Source organism: Tupaia chinensis, unplaced genomic scaffold, assembly GCF_000334495.1.
Source record: "Tupaia chinensis unplaced genomic scaffold, TupChi_1.0 Scaffold000048_1, whole genome shotgun sequence".
Lineage (NCBI taxonomy): Eukaryota > Metazoa > Chordata > Mammalia > Scandentia > Tupaiidae > Tupaia > Tupaia belangeri.
In genome coordinates this window covers 8,110,714-8,133,701 of record NW_006159506.1, presented here as the reverse complement: position 1 = coordinate 8,133,701, position 22,988 = coordinate 8,110,714, and the positions used below count along the sequence as shown (strand labels likewise).

Sequence of the window (22,988 nt, the reverse complement as noted above, 5' to 3'; positions counted from 1 at the left end):
TCCGCCTAGAAGTTGTGTACTTAAAACAAGAAATAGTACTATCTCTCTTCAAAGGCTGAAACAGTAGTTGTGATGCCGAAGAAGATTTGGTGGCCAACCGCTTTCTCAAGAAAGCAGTTGTGGAATAAGAGGCAGAATATAGTTGATTTCCTGGGTGGAATTTTTCCTGAGGCTCTTCTTCTGCCAGTTGCCTAAACATTTCTATAATAGAGTATGCTTTTGCTATTGAAAATTCAAATTCACTTGCTATTGCTTTACAGCAAGAGTCTTTCCCTCCTGAGTTTAAAGGAAATTAAGGCTAAGACATTAAAGGTGGAGGAGACAGGATGCCAGCTTTATTTCTCCCGGAGTGGTTGGAGCACGTGGATTTATGTCTTCATCAATAGGATCTGCCGTCACTTCCTTCCCTCCATTCCCTCCCCTCCCCTCCAGCCCACTAAGGGAATGATGAGGTTTGCATGAAAGACATAGTCTGTCCTCTTTCTGAGAGGGGAGAGCTTGGGAGATGACTAGATGCCCAGTGTTTGAAGTCTTTGAAGGTTAGTTCCAGCTCATTGAGAAATATGGGCCAGTCAGGGAACTTACTCCTTGCATCTGGAAGAGGGCAAAGTGAAAGATCAGGGGAGTCCTTCTACTGCAGGTTTCTCTACAGAGGGAAGCAGAGATCAATGCAGAGGAGGGCACCCTACCCCAAGCGTGAACTGGAAACCGAGGCTAGACTGTCAAGCTTGGGAAATGCCCTACTGTTGGTCTAATACGTGCGACATTCTGATGGATAGTTTGAGAGTGTGGGACTGGGGTGTGCTGGGGACAGCCAGGCAGGCCAGCAGATCCTAGTGTACCAGGTGTTTAACGGCCACCCTGCCCTCACTTTACAGCTGTGCCAACTCCCCTTCCTTGTGGGTGGGATCGGGAATAAACTAACCTGGTTTGTCTCTAGTCATTTCTTCTTCTTCTTTTATTTTTTTTAAATAGAGAGCTTTTTGCTACAGGGCCCTTGTGCTCAGCAGAAAGACAGAGAGAGACAAAGATAGAAAGCGAGAAATCACCCCCTAGAGGGGATGGCCACGCCGCAATCCCTTCTCCTCCGTTCTCCTCTCAGGATCTTGGGCACGCACGCACACGCACCTGGTGTGAGTTTAAGCCAACAGGTCCGGGACTCGAACTGCAGTCAACTACATGGGAGTCCAGCAACATAGCCATTACGCCAACTGCTGGTCGCTCTAGTAACTTTCATCACTGGCTAAGACTCCCAATGTGTGTCAGCCTCCTGAAGACTAGCGTTTACAAATGCTGATACCAGACTAAAGAGGCTTTGGGCCCAGGAAGGATCTGCCTCACAGGGACAGGGCAGATTTAGTCGCAGACCTGGCTACTGCTGAGAAAAGCCGTCTGCTGCAGTGGTTGATTGTTTAGGCATTTCTGAAACCAGCTCGCTGAAAATGAAAATCACTCTGAAAGTTCATGAACAATAAGATAGCAGGGGAAATCTGAGGCTAACAATAAATCTTCAGTGTGGCTCTTGGCAATCCAGAGTTTTCCACAGAGAGAGGCTAAAAGGCTAACTATATATTTAAAGACTGTCCCCCTTTCCTGGACGTGTGTCTGTCATAAATGGCTTTGATTTTTTTCAACACAAAGATGACTTTTTTCTAGTTTCACACATTCGAGTGCATGCACTCTGCTGTTTGGGGTTTCAGATCTTTCTAAAAAACTGATTCACACAGACACCTAACCTCTCCAACCCCTCTCTGCCACCTGCCTTCTCTGTGAATACAGTGCTCACAGCCTTTCAAAGACAGAGGTTTCAGGATTTGGTAGCAAAAATGGATGACTCCTAACACATGAACAGTGTGGTTGACACTTAACTCCGCCATGTCTGACTAGCTTTCCTGTTAAACATAGTCAGATTGGCTAAAGTTTACTTAGGAAATGGGCACACCACTTATATTATTATGCTGGGACCAGCAGTTAGCGTAATGGCTATGTCACTGGACTCCCATGTAGTTGACCGCATTTCGAGTCCTGGACCCCAGTGGCTTAAACTCACGCCGGGTGCATGCGCGTGCATGCCCAAGATCCCGAGAGGAGAATGGAGGAGAAGGGATTGCGGCGTTGGCCATCCCCCCTGGGGGGTGATTTCTTGCTTTCTGCCTCTCTGTCTCTCTGTCTTTCTGGTGAACAAACATGTCCTATAGCAAAAATCTCTCCAAAAAAAAAAAAAATTAAATTGTTATGCTCACAACCCATTTGGGAGTTTAGGTGTTATCTCCTACCTATGTTGTACCTGTTCCTAAAAAGAAAGGTTTTTTTTGTTTTTCTTTAAGTCTGATTTTTAGCATTTAGCTCTTCCTGACTTGTAATGGCTAAAAGCGAGTTCGAAGCCTATTCCTTTTCATCTCCTTTCAGCTATTAATTTTTAGTACTTTCATTTATGTTTCAAAAAGCAGTTAAAAGTGAGAGTTCCCAGACAAGAGTGAGTAATTGGTGGGCTGGGGTCGAACTGGCGATGGCTTTGAGACCATCTAAAGGGAAGGCAGCGATAGGAATTGTCAATGGCGGTAACTTTCAGGAGAGGCAGAACTGGTCATTTGAGTTTAGTTTCTAAATTGGGCTCTTTTTTCCAGCGACTCAGCCGGGCAGCCAGTGACCCCCTTGGTGGTGGGTCGGACCATGTGGGGTGAGGCAGGCACATTATAGAGACACATGGCGAGAAGACCAAAGACCTAGAAAAAGGAGAAAGCAGGAGGGGACAACTTGTGTATGGCCTTTCTTTCTTAGAGATTTTTTTGTTATGTTGTTAGAACTATAGAAGTTTATTTATAAATGTTCAGCATGTTAAAGACCTTGATCATCTAACCGGGTATCTCGGGCCAGAACTTCTATCCCACTGGAGGAGCCTCTTTTCCTTCTGAGTTGAGTGTGTCTGGCCAGCAAGCGGTACATAATTCCGAGTTGCTGTATGCAACTATGGAAAATCAGTGAGTTTTTAAGTTTTGTTAAAATATAATAGACCTCCCTGCGTCACAACCAATCTTTTTCTTTTCTTTCTTTTTTTTGAAGAGGTTTTTTTGCTATAGTGTGCGTGCGCTAACCAGACAGACAGAGAGAGACAGAGAGACAGAAAGCGAGAATTCACCCCCCCAGGGGGGGATGGCCACACCACAATCCCTTCTCCTCCATTCTCCTCTTGGGATCTTGGGCACGCACGCACACATGCCCAGCATGAATTTTAAGCCACCGGGTCCGGGACGCGAACTGCAGTTGACTACATGGGAGTCCAGCGACATAACCATTACACTAACTGCTGGTCCGATGAACAATCTTTTATTTTCTCTCTGCATGTAGCTCTGCGACATACAGTGCATACTCCAATGGAAGCTTGGGCAGTGCACCCTGAGATGCCTAGTGGTCTACATGTTGAAATCGAGTGTAGTTTTGGGTGCCACAGCAAAGAGCGGGTCATCCCTCAGATGCATTTCTCTCAGCAGAATCTATCTCGTATTATAGTCTTCCTCCTAATATGCTTTTTGTCACAATTGGAATCTATAAGGTGAGCAGATCACTTAGCAAGAAATGAGCCATGAGTGAGTCACTTGGGTCGCAGAATGTGAACCAATGAGCAGAATGTGGAGAGGTCAAGAGGAAATCTATGCGTCAGCAGGAGAAGATCCCGTCAAGGAAATAGGAGTAGAATCAGTCACCTGGGCTGGCCAAGGAGCAGCAGAAACTGACGTGGCAGAGGAGGGGAACTTGGGGGTATGAGTAGCCGTGAGGGTGCCATCTGGGTGGGGCAGAGGGCAGCGGTGAGACCACGTCTGAATTCAAAGGCCCTCAGATATAAAATTAGGAAATGGGCTTTGGTGACAACTAAGAGCATGTAAGTTCTTGGGCATAGTTTTGAGAGGCGTGAGTGACCAGAACATGGCCAGGCTCCACGATGCAGAGCGGGCTGGTTTGGGACAATACTCCACACTGGGAGGTGGAGAGTTCTGAAACATAGTGATGTCGCTGGAAATGAGGGGGCAGCAAGAAAACAGGGAGCCTTTTGGAAGAAGTGACAGTATGTAGTGATACTTAAATATAAGGCAGTAGTCACCAAATGTTTCCTGTAAAGGGCCAGATGGTAAATACTGGCAGCCTTGAGGGCTGGTTTCCAGGTGGTCTTTGCGCTACTCAGCCCCACCATGGCAACCATGGGCTACACATGTATGAATGGGCATGGCCAGATTTGGCCCAAGGCCGCAGCTGCTTAACCCTCGTAAGCAATTGATAAATAATTCTGAGTTATTATTTAGAAGGGGTGGATATTTTTTTCTCTTTCAGTCCTAGGAAGTAGAAGTGGGCATTAGGTGTAGACTGGTAACGTCGTAAGCATGATCTTGTTTTACCCAGTTGGAATTGCCATGAACACTTTTTTTGCTGTGATACTCACCGTCCAGCATGGCCCAGTCCCACCCTCTCCAGCCTTCCTTCGTGTGCAAACTCCAGGATAACCCACTGATGCCTTCGGCTGGGCTGTTATCTGATGAGTGGTTTTTAGCTAACATTACGGAGCTGATGAAAATATCACCCAAAAATCTCAGTGAGCCTAAGGAGGAAATGAACGGATGGGTCATAGAAGAACAGCGCTGGCTCAGATTCTCATAATTTCAGTGCAGATCTGACTCAAAGGGTATAGCCAGGGAGAAGGGTTTGTAAGGAGAAGGCAAGAGGTCCCAGTCTTCTGAGTGACTTCACTTTTCCAGAGAGTAGATGATGGGTGAGAAGATATCAAGGCTGATACGGTCAGTCCAGCTGCTGTGGCAGGACAGTAATGAGCACCCTGCTAGGCTGGAATCCACAGGGTCTACCACTGGGAGTCCAAACCTGAGGACTGCTGAGTTCACACACAGCACCTGGGATCCTGAGGAGCAGGAGGGCTGGGGAATGGGGATTGTGGCATGAGGAGACTCTGTGTTGAGTGCTCTCTCTCTCATGTGCATGCACAAACTATCATTAAGACAAGAGAGTAAGGGGCCAGCAGATGGTGTGGTGGTTGCATTACTGGACTCCCACATGGCTGACCAGGGTTCAAGGCCCAGTTCAAGTGGCTTCAAAATCATGCCAGGTGCGTGTGCTTGCGTGCCAAAGATCCTGGGAGAATGGAGGAGAAAGGATTGTGGTGCGGCCATCCTCCAAGGGGTGATTCCTCACTTTCCTCTCTCTGTCTCTGTCTCTTTCTTTCAGGCAAGTGCATGTGCACCCTAAGACAAAAAAAAAAAAAAACATAAACAAAAAAAACAAAAAAGGGTAATAATGAATCTCAGTGCTGGATCAGGAGAGCCGTAGGGCATCAGGAGACGGGTTGAGCATCAGGGCCTCAGTCTTCTCAGAGAGTGGGTGGTTTCTTTATGTGGGTACCTGCTGGGATGTGCTGTTTTCAAAAAAAAACAAGTTGCTGGGCAGAGCGTCCTCCACAACACAACATCTATATATACCAACATGTAGCATATGTATATTCCTCTCCGTGTTTATATATACACATGGTCTCCAGTTTATTTTCCTTTTACCCAAAATACATTATGTTTCTCAGTTTTGTTTTCTGATTTCACGTAGAGCTCTGTATGGCGGCGTTAACTGTAACTTCAGTTTTCCATTTTGCAAGGCCTGCCAGCGGCAGGCTGATTAAAGAGCTTGTCATCTACGTAGACGGCAAGGAGGACCAGTATCTGCCAGGCTTCCCCAGGGGAGGCCGAGGCGAGGCCTCGTGTTTGGTTTGTCTGGGCCGGTTTTGGTTTGGTTTGGTTTGACTTTGGCACACTTTTCCTGTGAACAGAGTTTGCCTCATTTCACAATTTTTATAACCTCTGGCTCTGTGGGTGTCTGTAGAGTGAAGCATCATCCTTCTACCTTCAGTGATGCCAGAGGACTTGGGTCGCCTCGTAAGGGAAGCTTTTGTGGTTCCTCTGCCTTCTCCCTCCAGGACATCGTCCTACCCAGCTTCCTTCCAGCAACCCTGTCAGAGCTGCAGGGCTGAAGCAGCGTCTCCACCTTCTATGACCCTTTCCTTTGCTACATGGCCTGTCTTTCTTTCCTCTTAGCCTTTAAGCTCCCTAGGACCCCAGAACCAACGTGTCAGGAGACTTGCACGTCATAGGCACATAACGCTTACTGATGGAGTGGCAGGATTTTGAGTTGAGGGCAGAGCTGTGTTTTATTCATCTTTGCAGTCCCTGAGCCTAGCACAAGGCCAAGCATGCCAGTCAGCATCTGCTGCGTGAGTAACTGAATGGGAGAACAATGAAACAAAGTGATGAGCTTGACCCCCGATGTAGTAGAACGGGTTCGAAGCTTTGTTCTTGGGACCAGCAGACGGCATAATGGTTACGTCACTGGACTCCCATGTAATTGACTGCAATTTGAGGCCTGGACCTGACGGATTAAAACTCACTCCGGGCATGTGTGCTTGCGTGCCCAAATTCCAGGTAGAAGGGAGAGAAGGATTACAGCGTAGCCTTCACCCCAGGTTTGATTTCTCCTTTCTCTCTGTCTCTGGCAAGCACCTGCACCTAATAGCAAAAATCTCTCTCAAGGAAAAAAAAAAAAACTTTGTTCTCAAGTCCCATTATCATCCTCTGCTTCATTCGAGGGATTCACTGCCGAGAGAGCTACACTCACTCACAAAGATAAATAGGCGAATGAAAAATGAACTATTTATTAAGGACTAGGCAGGTATCAGTAACCCCCTTCATCTGTGTAAGGTTTTTGTGATATTCAGAATCAGAGCTCACCTTGGGGCTGAAACCTGATTCAAGTTCTCCTCTTCCTTTACACCCTCATTAGGGCTAGTGAGGACTTGTAGACTGGACTCAGTTGTCCCCTGAGCTTAGAGGGGGCTAGATTCTTTCACTCAAAGGACCTACTAGGAAAAATGAACAGTCAGGAAGCGCAAGTACATCACCCCCACAAATGGATGCTTTTTTCTTTGGAGAGATTTTTGCAATAGGGTGCAAGTGCTCACCAAAGAGACAGAGAGAGAGAAAGTGAGAAATCATTCCTCCCTGCCAAGGGGGATGCCATGCCGTAATCTCTTCTCCTCCATTCTCCTCTTGGGATTTTTGGGCACACGTACACACACAGGCCTGGTGTGAGTTTTAAGCCACTGGATCTGGGACTTGAACTGCAGTCGACTATGTAGGAATCCAACAGCTTAACCATTATGCCATCTGCTGGTCCCCAACTGGACAGACTTTTAGTCGAACCAGCCAGTAAGAGAAAAGGCAGAGGGACAGAGGGAATGATAGGTAAGAGTAAGAGCTGCCAAGATGAACATTTGGTACATGAGAAGGGATGTAAGACATCTTGAGGTTTTCCTCCAGCAGAAAACGAGAGAACGAAAGCAGTTGTGCTGGTGAAAAATTAGCTATAAATTACGCTTAAATAACTTCCCAAATAAATATAAATCATGCAGTTACATAAAATCATTTTAATGTCATTATGTTAATGTTAATAAATTTTCATTTTCAGGTGCACATGTCTAAAGGCCTCAAGGCTCTTAAACCCACAGTAATCAAAAAGCTAATTAATCACAAACGGGCAGCTTTCTCAAATAACTTGAGGGAATAGCTGGAATAAAGAAATAATACTCTGTCCACAAAAGAGAATGAAAATGTACACATGAACAGGAAACTTCATTATAAGCCATAAAATCTCAAAAGAAAAATAGGGAAGTCTCATTTATAAGCTATGTTGTGTTTCTAGATATATATATTTTTGGGGGGGGGGAGAGGTTTATGCTATAGGGCGTGTACGCTCACCAGACAGACAGAGAGAGACAGAGAGACAGAAAGTGAGAAATCACCCCCCACCCCCAGAGGGGATGGCCACGCCGCAATCCCTTTTCCTCTATTCTCCTCTCAGGATCTTGGGCACACCCGCACGCACACGTGCCCGGTGTAAGTTTAACCTGCCAGGTTCGGGACTCAAACCACGGTCGACTACGTGGGAGTCCAGCGACATAGCCATTACACTAACTGCTGGTCCCTCTAGATATATTTTGAGGGAAAACTGAGGAGGTAAGAGTCATTCCAGACACCTATGACCTGAATAGGCCTTTGTCTTCCTTGTAAACCTGGCCCCTTCAGGCCATTGAAACTTGTCTCATGCATCTATAATGTTAATGATTTCTTTCAGCTTTTAGAGATCTCTAAGTCTGATAAGTATGTCTCTCATTTTTTTAAGAGCCTGCCAAAAACCCTAAATAGAATGACAGGTGCAGGGGCCTGCATGATGGTACAAGAGACCTCTCATCATGCATGCACATTTATTATTAAGAACTTTTTGCATATATTGGTTCATGAAGTTTCGGATCCATCTAACTGAATAATCAAGCTTTCTTTTCTCTTTCATGAGGATATTATAAGAGTCTTTAGCCTAGTGCTCGGCTAGAGTCAAACTATGCCTTATCTACGGCAGTTGTTGGCTTGCTCAGCATAATGCAACCACAAGAGATGATAACAGCGGGACGTTAGTCAGCACTGTTTTCGTTTTAAGAGTCAGGAATCATCTAAGACGTATGCAGGGATTTCAATGGCTCACATAAATAGGAGGTCTGCAGCGTGGGCCGGCTTCCGATATAGCTGGGTCCCAGTCACACGGCTAATTAGAGGTGGAGGCAGTACTAGAATTTACTTCAGGTCCTTTGGCTCCCAGGACAATTCCATTTCCATTATGTGGTGCCACCCTTCTGCTACCTCAATCAATATCAGCTGAATTAAAAGCAAAATGAAATAAGAAGGACATGTCTCCTCCTGGAGGGTCACTTTGTTCATTTATTTTGATTTTGCCTTTGAAGACTTACATAGTTTGTATTTCTAAGGCAAACTGGCAAAGACTTTTGGGCTTCTTCATGAAGGAACAAATGATTGCTTTCTACCTGCTTTGATTCTACTGTGTCCTAAGCTAAGGTAGATGGTTTGGGTATCAATCATCTGTCCATCCATTAATTCTGCAAATATTATTTAGCATTTCCTGGGTTACAGATGCTGTGCTAGGCCTATGGAATGCAAATGTGACAAGAAACATTGACAACTGGAGATAAAGGACAATTCAAGCAGAAGTTCCAGTAAATGTGAACAGCATGAATACCTGCATTTATTCATTCTTTTAAGCTACAAGTATGTGTTAAGCACATAGTAGTGATAGGAACCTTGGTAGCCATCACTGGTGGACATTAAAAAGAACATATGTGGGAAACTGGAAATAATTCAATATGGCGGAAGCACAAGGAAAATGTGGAAGGCTGTAGGAGCCAAGGGAAGGTAGGTCCGTGTCAGATCATCTGACACATTGGGTGACAGATTCTGACACAAGAAATGGTCATGATCCAATTTTCATTGTAGGAGTTCCAGTTTTAGGTATGTAGGTCGGATTGGAGAGGGTGGAAACTAGAGAGTGGACATTGGAAAGAGGCTGTGGGACTGTTTCTCCAGGAAGACGATGGGCAGTCCCAGGCAGCAGTGATTGGGATGGAGAAAAGCTAGTTCAAGAGAGAATCCAGAGGTCAAAATCAGCAAGACTTAGTGACTCCACTAAGGAGTGAGGAAGGGAACAGAATTCAGACAGATCTGGGACATTCTGGGTGAACAGTGAGATCACTAGCTGAGTTGGAACTCTGGAAAATGGAGCAGATTTTGTTTGTGTTGTGTTCACATCGCCTGGAGCAGTGTCTGGCACATGATTGGGGCTCAGTAGATATTTTTGAGTGAATACTGTAATATTATAGAAAGGACACTATAAGGTTTGGAGGAAGTACTGGCAAGGCGATTCATCCTAATCAATAGGTCATGGAAGGTCTCAATAAGTGATATTTACCTGAAGGTTGAAGAATGATTTGGAACTAACCAGGGAAGATGATGTGGAAGTTTATGCTGTGTCTGTATGTGGCTCTGAAATCCTATTGAGGCTGTACCTGGTTTTCTGTTCTGGAAGCCACCTCAACCCTCTCTCAATATCTGGCTTTGCCTTTTGGCCTCTCATTCCAGGTTCTCTTTTGTGTGTGTAGACAGGCCTTATGACCAGGGTGATAAGAATGATACTGATTGTCTAGTAATTATTGTTTATTAAGCAGCTCTATTTACTAATTCCTTTCAACAACCCTCAGCCAAAGAAGTGATGCTGAGTCCTTAGGCTTGTGGCTTTCTACAGTGTCATTTTCTACACAGGGTCCCTCCAGATTCCCAGGTAATGGAAGACTTTATACACCTACAGACTTCAAGAGTTTAAGAAAAAATTATTTTATGAGATATATTTTAGATTTACTTTAAAAATTAATTAATTATTTAATTTTATTTGTTATTGTTGTTGTTATTATTATTATTATTATTATTATTTTATTTAACCAGAGAGAGATAAGAAAGAAAGAAAGGAAAAGTGAGAATTCAAGCCACCAGCTCCAGGACTCAAACCCAAGTTGGCCATGTGGGAGTCCAGCATATTAACCACCATGCCACCTGCCAGCCCCTATATTTTAGATTTAAAAAGAATATTGACTGGGTCAACTTGCTATTTTATCTTTTCATTAGGTTATTTATAATCTATAAATAATTTATAATAATGGAAAGTTTGAGTGTGCTTACAGGAAAACATATAATACAGTAAAGTAAGAAAAGCAAAATTAATGTAAAAAGTAGGCCAGGAAAAAAGTAGCATAATGTTAATCTAGGAATGTCCCATATGTGCTATATGATCCTTCCTTTTCTCCCTCCCTCCCTCCTTCCCTTCCTTCCTTCCTTCCTTATTTTTTGAGAAAGAAAGAGACAAGGAGACAGTGAAAGAAAGAAAAAAGGAGAGAACCCTCAACAAGATCTCACAATGCTATCTTCTCCCAAGCCTTAGCTAGCTAGGATCCCAGGCTTGTGCACGCATGCTCAGCATGGACACGTTGACCCATGTATCGAACCCCAGACTTCCAGATGGCTTCCAGCATTGCAGAGTGTAAATCTACACTGCATCCCTGTGGCTGGGCCTGTACTATGATCAACAAAAATATGTATGTGTATTACAAATTTATAAATATGCAACCAAACTCTTAAACGAAGCACTAATAATCCGCCTACCATCTTGTTAAAACAAGTTGTGTGAATTCTAATGGAATTCTTTCCAACCAAGTACACATTTTTAATGGAAGAAAATGTACTTTTAAAGGAACATTAAGAAGACAAAATTCTTGATTGTCTCAGAGATGCGGGTAGCCTTGTCTCGCACAGTCATCCTGTAATAGCAATTGGGCAATGCTTAGTTTAATCCATTATTTAGAGAGTCTTGGCCACATTTTAAAGTCTAAACATCTAGGAAAATCTATTCTAAATGTATGAAAAGTTTTTCAGTATGAATTTAAAATTCAAACATTCTGGGCACAGAGAATTCACTCCACAATTGGCTGAAACTATTCTGGCTACAACAGAAACTAATCACGCTTTCTGTTTACAAAATAACTATTGCTGTGAGTAGCTTTGCCTGGTAAAGAATATTTTCTATAAATTGGACACCAATTCTAACTCTTCCCAAGTGTTCCAATACAGTGTAGACTGACAGCCCTATATGTACAGACATGAAATTCAAATTGTACACCATTCATCCTCCCCAAAACGACATCTGTAGCTTTTAAAGTATATTATACCTTATGTGAAGTAGGGAGATAATTTGCAGATAGTAAAATTTAAAGTGGTACATCTGCCAGTAATAATACAAAGCGTTTTTTATAGTGTGAGCAATGAGCTGACATAGCAGTTCTATATCATGGATGACGAAGGAAGACCATTTGGTGTTCTGTGATACTCTTGTTCATTGGAAATTTTAATAGAGTGAAATCCCCCATGAAAAGAAAACTCAAGATCCTAGACTCAGAGACCATGGTCAAGTCATTTCATGAGGATATTATTGCCAGTTTCCAAAAACAGTATGAAGGGAATGCAAAAAGTTCATAGAAGAGTTGACCCCGTAGTTTAGTGGGTAAAAGGAGCTAGATCCCATATGGACAACCATGGTTCGAATCCTGGCCTTTGCATCTTGATTCCAGGTATGTGTGCTTGCATGGCCAAAATTGGAGAAATGGAGGGGAAGGGATAGTAGCATGACCACACCTTATTGGGGGGTGACCCTCCAACTTTTCACATTGTGAGCACATGTGTTCTCTAGCAATTAAAAAATAGGTGGAGGCCAGCAGATGGCGTAATGGTTATGTTACTGGGCTTCCATGTAGTCAGCTGTGGTTTGAGTCCTGGACCTGGTGACGTGAAACTCATGCCAGGTGCCTGTGTGTGCGTGCCCAAAATCCTAAGAGGATAATGGAAGAGAAGGGATTGTGGTGTGGCCATCTGTCCGAGGAGATGGAGGGGATTATTTCTTGCCTTCTGTCTCTGTCTCTCCAGTGAGCATATGTGCCTTATAGCAAAAATCTCTCTTAAAAAAATATGAAAAGAGAGTTAATTTGGGGACAAAAAAATCTTAAAATCCATGCATAATTTTTTCATATTATGCTGTTTCCATGAACTTTTTTGAAGACCTCCCCTTCCACTTAGTGCTAGAAAACTGATTCAGCATTTGATTTTTGTCTATGTGTTATTAGATTTTAACCTGACACATCTTTTTTGTTTGTTTGTTTTAATTTTCTAGAGGGTGCATGAACTCACTAGAGAGAGAGAGGGGAGGGTGTGAGAAACACCTCCACCACAGGGGGCTGGTCATACCACAAGTCTTTTTCCTCCATTACTCCTTTAAGCATTTTAGGCACACACACTCATGCACCTGGTGTGTTTTTCAAGCTGTGGGGTCTAGGACTCAAATTGTGCAGTTGACCATGTGGGATATAGCTGCCTTAATCTCCAGACCACTGGCTGTTCTCTTCTGACACATCTTTACTGTGTAGTTTAGCATGTCCTTTTAAAATAAAAATAGTAGCAGAAAAATATTTTTTAAACGAATATGCATTGAGTGACTTGGAGTCATATTAATTACATTTGGCAAAGCACCCAACTTTGAGATGCACAGTCTTACGTGTGTAATGTAGTTTGCTCTCCGTGTTAAGATAATTAAGCATGAGCTGCTGCAACACCAAAAAGATCCCTCATAATTTCAATCACTTTGCATGACAAAATCTCTCTCTTGCTCTTGCAAATACTGTTTAAGTGTGCAAGGGCCAACCCCTCTGGGTAGCAGCTCAGCCTCGGAGGCCCCTCCTGTCTTGTAACTGTGGCATCCCAACACTGGTTCTGGAATCAAGGCAAAGAAGCTTGGAGGTGTCACAGCTTTTGACTGCTTCAACCTGGAAGTGATGTGTCATTTCCACCCACATTTCACTGGCTAGAGCTAGTCATATCGACCCGTGCACGTAGGAGGAACAATAACACAAAGAATATTTGTTCACCAGTGTGCTCACTGCCATGCCATACTGGGAGAAATTGAAAACAACAGCAAAGGTTTTTGATAGTACAGATTTTTTTTTTTTTTTGAGAGGTTTTTGCTACAGGGCATGTGCGCTCATCAGAAAGACTGAGAGAGACAGAGAGACAGAAAGTGAGAAATCACCCTCCCAGTGGGGATGGCCACGCCGCAGTCCCTTCTCCATTCTCCTTTCAGGATCTTGGGCACGCATGCACACATGCCCGGCATGAGTTTAAGCCACTGGGTCTGGAACTTGATCCGCAGTCGACTACATGGGAGTCCAGTGACATAGCCATTACGCCAGCGGCTGCTCCCAGATCTTGTCTCCTTTGCAAATGGGTTTTTAAATCTGTTTATTTGCATCGCGTGGATAGGACAGCAACACAAGCAGTGACATAACAAGCTATAGGGACCTGGGAACCCGATCACGGGGCTTTCCTGCATTTACCAACTTCGCAAATTTGTATTTGTCACTTCAACTCTTTCATCCATTTTTTTCCTCATTTGTGGAATAACTATGAATAGGTCATAGCTGAGATTCCTCATATGCCGATATTTCAATTTCTTTATTCTAGTCAAGCTTTAACCAGAGGTATATAATGTTTCCATAAATTCGCTTTGCCTTGAAAAAGAGCCTGTAAAAGGACTGTGCGTGTTTGCAGTAAAACCTGGTATTTTTAGATTAGCCAGGGATGTAATCTGTTCACTCAGGGGCCCAGAATTTACACTTAGAGCTCTGGCTTCCCTGGTACCTGTGCTACGCTGAAACTTTCGAATTTGACAAGCTACATTTGTCCTGCTGCTAGGTGTAAGCATTTTGTAAGATGCTTGGGGAATAAAAATGAGTAGCTCTGGTAGATATTGTTTTGGAAAAACTAGCGTTCTATCACTGGAGACAGAAATGTAGACAAATGGCTTCATTGTGCTCTGAGAGAAACTGACAAACATGGATGGAATGCGTGTCTCTGTACTCGGCACAGCTCGGGAGATGGAAGGAGCTGTCGGAGCTGAATTTCGACCAATGGGTGTAAGTGTAAAAAAAGAACAAGGTGTGGAAGAGCATGGGATATGGGGAATGCAGCAACGTCTTGTTCATACTAGAATTGCCCTGTCCAACACTGATCGTATGTGGGAGCTCCAATTTAAGTATTAAATATATACTAGGTTTCAAAGACTTAATTCAAAAAAGGAATGTAAAATATCTCACTTATAATTTTTTAATATTGATAACAGTGAAATGACTATTTTTAGATATCTTAGGTTAAATGAACTACATGAATAAATTTAATTTTACCTATTTATTTTCACTTTTGTTTTTTTATTGTGGCTACCAGAAATTAAAATGACACATATTCTTATTGGGCTAGACCGTGCTAGGGCATAATTTGTGAAGACAGTTGTGGCAAGAGTTGTTGGTTTACGGGGTGGCAGAAGTCAGGGTGTAGAGTTTTTGGTGGTGGTTTCTAAGAAGGTCAGTGTTTGACTAGTTAAACTGGAGTTTTAAATATGAGAGTTGGCAGGACACATGGCATTGTAGTTGGCTCTGGCCGTTTGGATAATGGTGTGCCAGGTTTCAGGACGGAGATCGAGGTACTAGGTCAGAAGGCTGTTGCTCTACTGCGAGCAGGGGCAGTGGGAAGGGGCAAAATGAGGGACTCTATAAGGAAAGTGACAGTACACATGGCAATTGGGATGTGGAGTTTGGAGCAAGGAGGAATGAAGGGTGACCCCGGGTTTCTATATCAGGTGGTCAGTGCATGGTTGTGTCACAAATTGAGAGTGTGAGTTTTGGAGAAGTAGGCTGGGTGGTGGGGACAAAACACGTAGTTCCATTTTGGAAATGTTAATGGGACTTGTATGTGGCATAATCAAAATAGATTAGGGTGGGACCAGCAGTTGGCGTAATGGCTATGTCGCTGAACTCCCATATAGCCGTGGTTCAAGTCCCGGAACCAGTGGCTCAAACTCATGCCGGGCGCGTGTGCGTGCATGCCCAAGATCCCGAGAGGAGAATGGAGGAAAAGGGATTGCGGCGTGGCCATCCCCCCTGGTGGTTGATTTCTCGCTTTCTGTTTCTCTGTCTCTCTCTGTCTTTCTGGCAAGCGCACATGCACTATAGCAAAAACTTCTCAAAAAAAAAAATAGATTAGGGTAGATGAATCTGAATCTTTGGAAGAAGGTCAGAGCTAGAGAAAGATATTTGGAAATTATCTGGTGATGACTAGAACAACAGATTCCTATGGGATTACCTAGAGAGAGTATAGAATAAGAAAGCAGAATAAGAAACAAATGGTTACCCAAGGAACATTAACATCTAAGGAAGGGCCAAAATAAAGTATATGAATATATATGACCATTATTGGTATACACACACACACACACACACACACATATATATATGGAAAATACATATATGCCCATAATTGATTTAATAAAGGATTATTTTATTATCATTAATACTAAAAGTGTAGTATTAGTATTAGTAATGTGAGGGTTGGCATCAAACCAGAAATGCATATTTTTATAATTACTTGATGATTTTTAATACTTATATTTATAACGAATAACTTCTAATAAAACCCTCTTCTAACATTAATATTGGTTTGTATGAGTAACAATGCTAATTGCTGATAAAATATAAGAATTCCTCAAGTAAACAGGAGATTCGTAGCAGCTGCAATATCAGCACTTGCAATTTTGCCAGATGTTTGGAGATTTCCAAATTAACCTGAACTGATATAGTACTTATTTTTTTTTCAAAGTGTTTTTTTGCCTTAGGGTGCTTGCACTTGTGTGTGTGTGTGTGTGTGTGTGTGTGTGTGTGTGTGACAGAGAGAGAGAGAGAGAGAGAGAGAGACCAAGACAGTGAGAGGAAAAGTGAGAAATCACTTCCCCCGGGATGGGGATGGCCATGCTGCAATCCCTCTCTCCTTCCAGGATCTTGGGCACACACGTACTATGTGCACAGTGTAAATTTCAAGCCACTGAGTCCGAGACTCGAACCTCAGTTGGCCATGTGGGAGTCAAGGGATGCAATTGCTACACCATCTGCCAGCTCGAGTACTTGCATATTTTAAGGAACCATGTTTTTCACATGGAATAAGAATGATGATCTCATTATTTTTCAAATTTTACCTTGAAAATGTTGATCTAGTACTTGATATAGTGCATGCCATACAGAATTCTACTTCAGATGAGAAATCGCCACAGGAAAATTTGTTTCACAGCTATGAAGTGTCTTTATGAACAGAAGGACCAGACTCTAACCTTGAATAGGCAAGAAGTTTGCTAGCAAGACCAGAGGCATAGTGTTGCTGTCAGTGTCACAGTGTACACTTGCTTAAGTTTGGTTCTAGGTAACCAGGAGTTAGTGTAATGGCTATGTCGCTGAACTCCCATGTAGCCGACTGTGGTTCAAATTCCGGACTCAGTGGCTTAAACTCATGCCAGGCATGTGTGCGTGCGTGCCCAAGATCCCAAGAGGAGAATGGAGGAGAAAGGATTGTGGTGTGGCGGGGGGGATTTTTCTCTTTCTGTTTCTCTGTCTTTCTGGTGAGCGCACGCATCCTATAGAAAAAAACTCTCTCTCAAAAAACAGGGGGGGTTTGGTTCTAGGAGGCACCTCTGGATTTGACAACCAGGGGGCTCTTATCAACATTTTTGGAAATAATTGTAATCAATTGATGTGGTTAAGCTAGATTGTAGTTAAATTGATTTATTTCTTTGAGGAGTAAATGAGAGTTGAGAAAGTGAAAACACTAGTGTAGACTAGTCTTTCAAAATAAAGTTGTCCATAAAGGAAGAGATAAAGCAAGCTCAAAGGGAAACAGGTCAAGGAGGGTTTTTTTGTGAAGAGAAAACTTTCAATATGCTGATGGATTGAAGAAAGAGATTGTGACTTCAGGCTGCCTGCTGTGCTGGGTGAGGCCTGGGTACAAAATAACTAATCTCGTACTCCCAACAACTTCCCAAGGAAGAAGATAGATCTAATTAAATAATTTTTCTGTGTTCCCAATACCTAATTTTTTCACTCTTCTCTTTCTGTTTTGGCCATCGGGCACATGCACTTGCCAGAGAGAGACAGAGAGAGGGAAAGTGAGCAATCTCCCCCTATAGAGGATGGCCACACTGCAGTCTCTTCTACTCCACTCTCCTCTTAGGATTTTTGGCATGCGCACATGCACACATGGTGTGATTCAAGCTGCTGGGTCCAGGGCTCAAATCACAGTCGGCCATGTGGGTCTCCAGCACCTTCATCACATCGCCTGCTTGCCCCCCTATACCTCAAAGACAATATAACTGACTCTCTGAGCCTAGTCACTTAATATAATTTTTTTTTTTTTTTTGTGAGAGAGAGGTTTTTGCTATAGGGCACTTGCGCTCGCCAGAAAGACAGAGAGAAACAGAGAGATAGAAAGCGAGAAATCACCCCCCGGGACTGCAATCGCTTCTCCTCTGTTCTCCTCTTGAGATCTTGGGCATACATGCACACACGCCCGGCGTGAGTTTAAGCCACTGGGTCCAGGACTTGAACCGTGGTCAACTACATGGGAGTTCAGCAACATAGTCATTACGGTAACTGCTGGTCCCACTTACTGTAAAAGAAATAAAAGATCATGAACCGTGCACAACAGTAAAACACAACATTCCATGAGGCTGACCCACATGGAGAGGTTTCAGGTTTACGTCCAGAGACGTCCATGCACATGCTGGGCACTCACGGAGCTGACTGAGGATGAATCACAGTGTCTAGTCCCTATTGGAGGTACTATCTGTCTGTCTGTCTCTCTCACTCATGGAAGAAATAAACAAATGTAAAAAAAAAATAATAATAATAAGAGAAAATAGGGCCAGCAGGTGGCATGGAGGTTAAGGCAGTTGGAACCCACATAGTTGACTTCATGGTTCAAGTTCCAGACCCTGTAGCTTGAAAATCACTCCAGGCACATGTGCGTGCGTGCCCAAAATCTTGACAGGAGAATGGACGAGAAGGGATTGGGATGTGGTTTTCACCACTGGGGAGGTGATTTAGCACTTTCTCTGTGCCTCTCTCTCTCTCGATCCCTCACCAGTAAGCAAGCACACATGCTCTATTGCAAACAAAAAAGAAAAAAAGAAAAAAAGTATTAAAAGAAAATAAAAGTCCCCTTGTGTTAACAAGTTTAGTTGTCTGGTTGCAGATAGATACCATTCACAATGTTTGTTTCACTGTGGCTCACTGGATAGATCTGGATGTGGTCTTAATGTCGAGCTGTATTGAGAAAGTAGATGCTGTATCTATTTATAACTTACTGAGTTGCTTTGAATATGCAAATGAGATTAAATGAGATAATTCAGGCTCAGAAGTTTTAGCTGTGACTTCAGTGACTTCCTTAAAATTCTTTGTTTCTTGTCAAGCAAAGCGACTAAGAGTGAAGTCTCCGTGGCCATTTCCTCACAATGCCATGGTGCTAGCAATTTTTACAGGTGATAAGACAGTAGAACTCGCTTTTGACTCAAAACAGAGCTGACCCACATGAACCTGCGGCACCTTAAAAGGAACAAATCCTGAGGATCATAAGTTTGTTTTTTTTGTTGTTTTTTTAGTTCAAAGATGAGCCATCATGTTGAGTTGATTAAAAAAAAATTACAAATGTTATTATTTCTAGATTTCTGAGGTCTGAATGCTGGCATTTAAGAAGAAGCTGTGGTTACGGCCGATGACCGCATATTCATACTTCCCGTCTTGATTCTGGCTTTTGCTGGAAATAGCCACCAGGAGTTCAAAGCTGTCCAGTTATACAAAAGTGTTTATGTCTGGGTCAGCAGATGGCAAAGTGGTTACGTTACGTTGCTGGACTCTAACGTGGCCAACCATGGTTTGAGTCCTGGACCCAGTGGCTTGAAACTCACACTGGTTGCGTGTGCGTGCATGCACAAGATCTTGGCGGGAGAAGGGAGGAGAAGGGATTGCAGTATGGCCATCCCCCTGGGGGAGGGGTGATTTCTCACTTTCCCTCTTACCGTTTCTGTCTCTTTCTCTCTCTCCCTGGTGAGCACAGGTGCCCTAAGGCAAAAACCTCTAAAAAACCAAAACCAAAAACAAAACAGACAAACAAAAAAGTATTTATGTCTTGCTTTCTTAGACTGAACTTGCATAACTACTTCATTTTATTTGATGGTGTGTGAAGTAAGTGATCTGTCCCATCTGCCTTTGCAAGACAGGTTTTAAAAATGATAAACAGCCAGTTCCATGACTCAGTGGGAATGCACTGTTCAAGAGAAGCTGGATCCCACACGGTGACCGTGGTTCAGATTCTTAGCCTGCTAGGCCTGAAACACACTGGGCAATTGGCTGTGTGAGTGCACAAGATCTGAAGTGATGGAGAACTGAAGGAAGGGTGTTGTACCCTCACCAGACCCTGGGGATGGTGCTCATTTCTTTGTCTCTATCTCTTTCACTGAGGTGCATGCGCACATACTTTATCACGAGCAAAGAAGAAAATTAAGAATTTCTTTTAGAAATTTTTGCTATAGGGCATGTGCACTCTCCAGCGAGACAGAGAGAGACAGAAAATGAGAAATCACCCCTCAGGGAGGATGGCCATGCTGCAATCCATTCTCTCCCTGGAATCTTGGACACATATGCACATGTGCCCAGTGTGAGTTTCAAGCCCCTGGGTTTGGGACTCAAACTACAGTTGACTACTTGGGAGGTCAGCGACGTAACCATTATGCCATCTGCTGGTCCCAAGAAGAACTTCAAATATTTCACAAACTACAAAGAACAACATAATAGACGCATTGTTCGCATCACCAACTTAAGAAAGAAGACATTACAAATATAGCTGGAGCCTGCTGTGCACTCCTCCACACCCCTCCCAGCAATATCTGAAAACTCTGCTTGTCTCTTTCTTGCCAACATTTTTCATTGTCAAACTGAAACGTTTGCCAATCTGATGAGTGAAAAAGGAGGAAGCCATATTTTTTCAACGTATTCTTGGAATTTCTGAGAATAGGTAACACAGGGAGGATAAGTTCTCAGAGAAATACAGCTCCCAAAGGACATAAACTATTGATTAAAAATTCATGATACATTTATTAAAATAAAAAATGAGACAATATTGACATGCATGTCTGTTAGTGAATCAGAATACTTGGAATGTCCTGTTGGATTTTGATTGGTCCTTGAATGATAGATTTGGCTGCTACCCACAAAGGAATCAGGGAAGGCTTTTTTTGACAGGTATTATTTAACAACAAGAATGATAGCCCTGTTACCTGCCTCTTTGCTGATAAAACCACACTAAGCATGAGCTCTGATTCTATGAAGCATTTTTTATATACTCATAGGAGTTATCCGAAATCCTTCCCTTTTTCTTTATAATTATTTTGGTTTTTCTATTTTACTTCTCTTGTTAAATTTTTAAAATATAAACTTCTGGGACCAGCAGTTGGTGTGGTGGTTGAGATGCTGGACTCTCCCACATGGCCGACTCTGGTTCAAGTCCCGAACTTGGTGGCTTGCTTTCTCATTTTCCCTCTCTCTCTCTCTCTTACTCTCTCTAGTCAAATTAAAATATATAAATGAATAAATAAAATTAAATAAATATATTTTTAAAAAATAAACTTCTGAAATGATTGAATCTTAGAACCTTGAAGAAGACCTCATTTTTTCCCTTAGTTTTTATGTAAGAATTAGATTTTAGTGCTGACAGGCATTTGGAAATTTTTTTGTGCATTGGTATTTGGTAACGTTCAGTATTTGGAGTAAGTTAGCTCTTGACACTGGATGCTCAATGTATGACATCGGTCTTGTGGTACCAAAAACAAAAACAAGGGGCTGGCAAGTAGTGCAATGGCTAAAGGCTCTGACTCCCAAACGACTGGCTGAGGTTCGAGTCCCAGACCTGGTGGCTTGCTTTCTCACTTTCCCTGTCTCTCTCTGGTCAAATTGGAAAATAATAATAATAAAAAAAAGTTAAATAATTTTTTTGGGGGGGAGAGATTTTTTTCAGTAGGGCACGTGCGCTCGCCAGAAAGACAGAGAGAGACAGACAGAAATTGAGGAATCACCGTCCCTCCCCCCGCCAAGGGGGATGGCCACACCGCAATCCCTTCTCCTCCATTCTCTCGGGATCTTGGATACGCATGCACACACACCTGGTGTGAGTTTAAGCCATCGGGTTCGGGACGCAAACTGTGGTCGACTACATGGGAGTCCAGCGACATAGCCATTACGCTAACTGCTGGTCCCCTATAAAGATTTTTTTTAATGTGAAGTTATGCTATAAAGCCACTTGACTATGAATTTGTTACAAAAGAATCAGGGTCTCTTTATCCCCTGTCGTATCCCTTGTACCTCACACAGTGTTAACACTTACATAGGTAGTGCTCACTCAAGTGTTATCGGTGAAAGCACCCCAGAGTTCCCCTTCGCCCCACTCCCCTATAATAGAAAGCACTGCTCTAGCAATGAATTTAAAGCTGGAAGAGCTCTTCTGGGTATTCTGACGAAGACCCAAGGCCATTGGTAGGCAAGGAACTGACTGAAATTCTGTTATAGACAGACCTGGATGACCTTCAGCCTTGATGATAAAGATTTCTAGAACTCATGCCTGCACAACCTCCCTGGTAGCCTGTTTCAGTGTGTAGATGTTCGGATAGTCCAGGATTTTTTTTCCTCTTATTTTAACCATACTTTTATTTACTGCATGTTTGTACAGTTGAAGAACATCATTTTAGTAATTACTTATAAATAGTGGCGTCTCTACAAATCTCCTCCAGAACTTAAATGAAGAGTTTTTCTTGAGGTAACAGAATTATTTTTATAGGACAAGGACAAAGATGTGTTATCCCTCAGATGTTAGGCATCTTCAATGACTCCATATTCTTCTAGTGTACCAAACTATTAGGACTGATTGATAGTCAGGATAGGCTAGGCCATTGCTCCACTAACAGGTAAGCCCCATGAAATCTATATGACTCAACTAACTGAGACTGTATTTCTCAATCAAGGAGAGACCATTGTGGAATCCCCCATCCACAGTCATACCACCCGGAGCATGGGGCCAGGAAAGGCTCCATAGCAAGAGAAGAGAGGGCTGTGGAGGGTCTCCAAAGCCCAAACCCAAGCAGGGCACTCATCCTGTTTGCTGAGAGGCTGTTAGCAAGATCACTGTCACGTGACTCCATTCTGTTTGCAAAGGGGGCTGGGGTGGTGGAAGAAGTAGAGACTTAAGGGCCTTGGTGTTCAGAAAAAGGGTAATGAGGCAGGCTATGGTTTTCACAAAGCCTTTTCTCTCATGTAGATTATTCCCACTGCCTAGGTATGACTTGACAAAGTCTGTGATGAAAGGGACAGTCTGTATCGTTGTTCCATAGATAAACTCTACCAATTTGGTCTGCCTGATTAACACATTTCCTTATAGATGTTCTGTGTGCTTACGCTGGCGGAAGTGTGTTTTCGGCTTTGCCAACCAATATCTTATTTTTATCCAGCTCTATTCCAATGTCCTTTTAAGTTCCCCCTCCATCTGTTATCTCTCTTATATTTCATAGCCATGGCTAGAAGTTGCATTGTT

General features: G+C 43.0%; 1 protein-coding gene across 1 annotated transcript in view; it reads left to right on the top strand.

Moving 5' to 3' along the window:
* FARS2 (phenylalanyl-tRNA synthetase 2, mitochondrial) overlaps positions 1-22,988 on the top strand; it is a 625,214-nt gene that overhangs the window by 321,223 nt on the left and 281,003 nt on the right. The gene's annotated exons all lie outside the window — the stretch shown is intronic.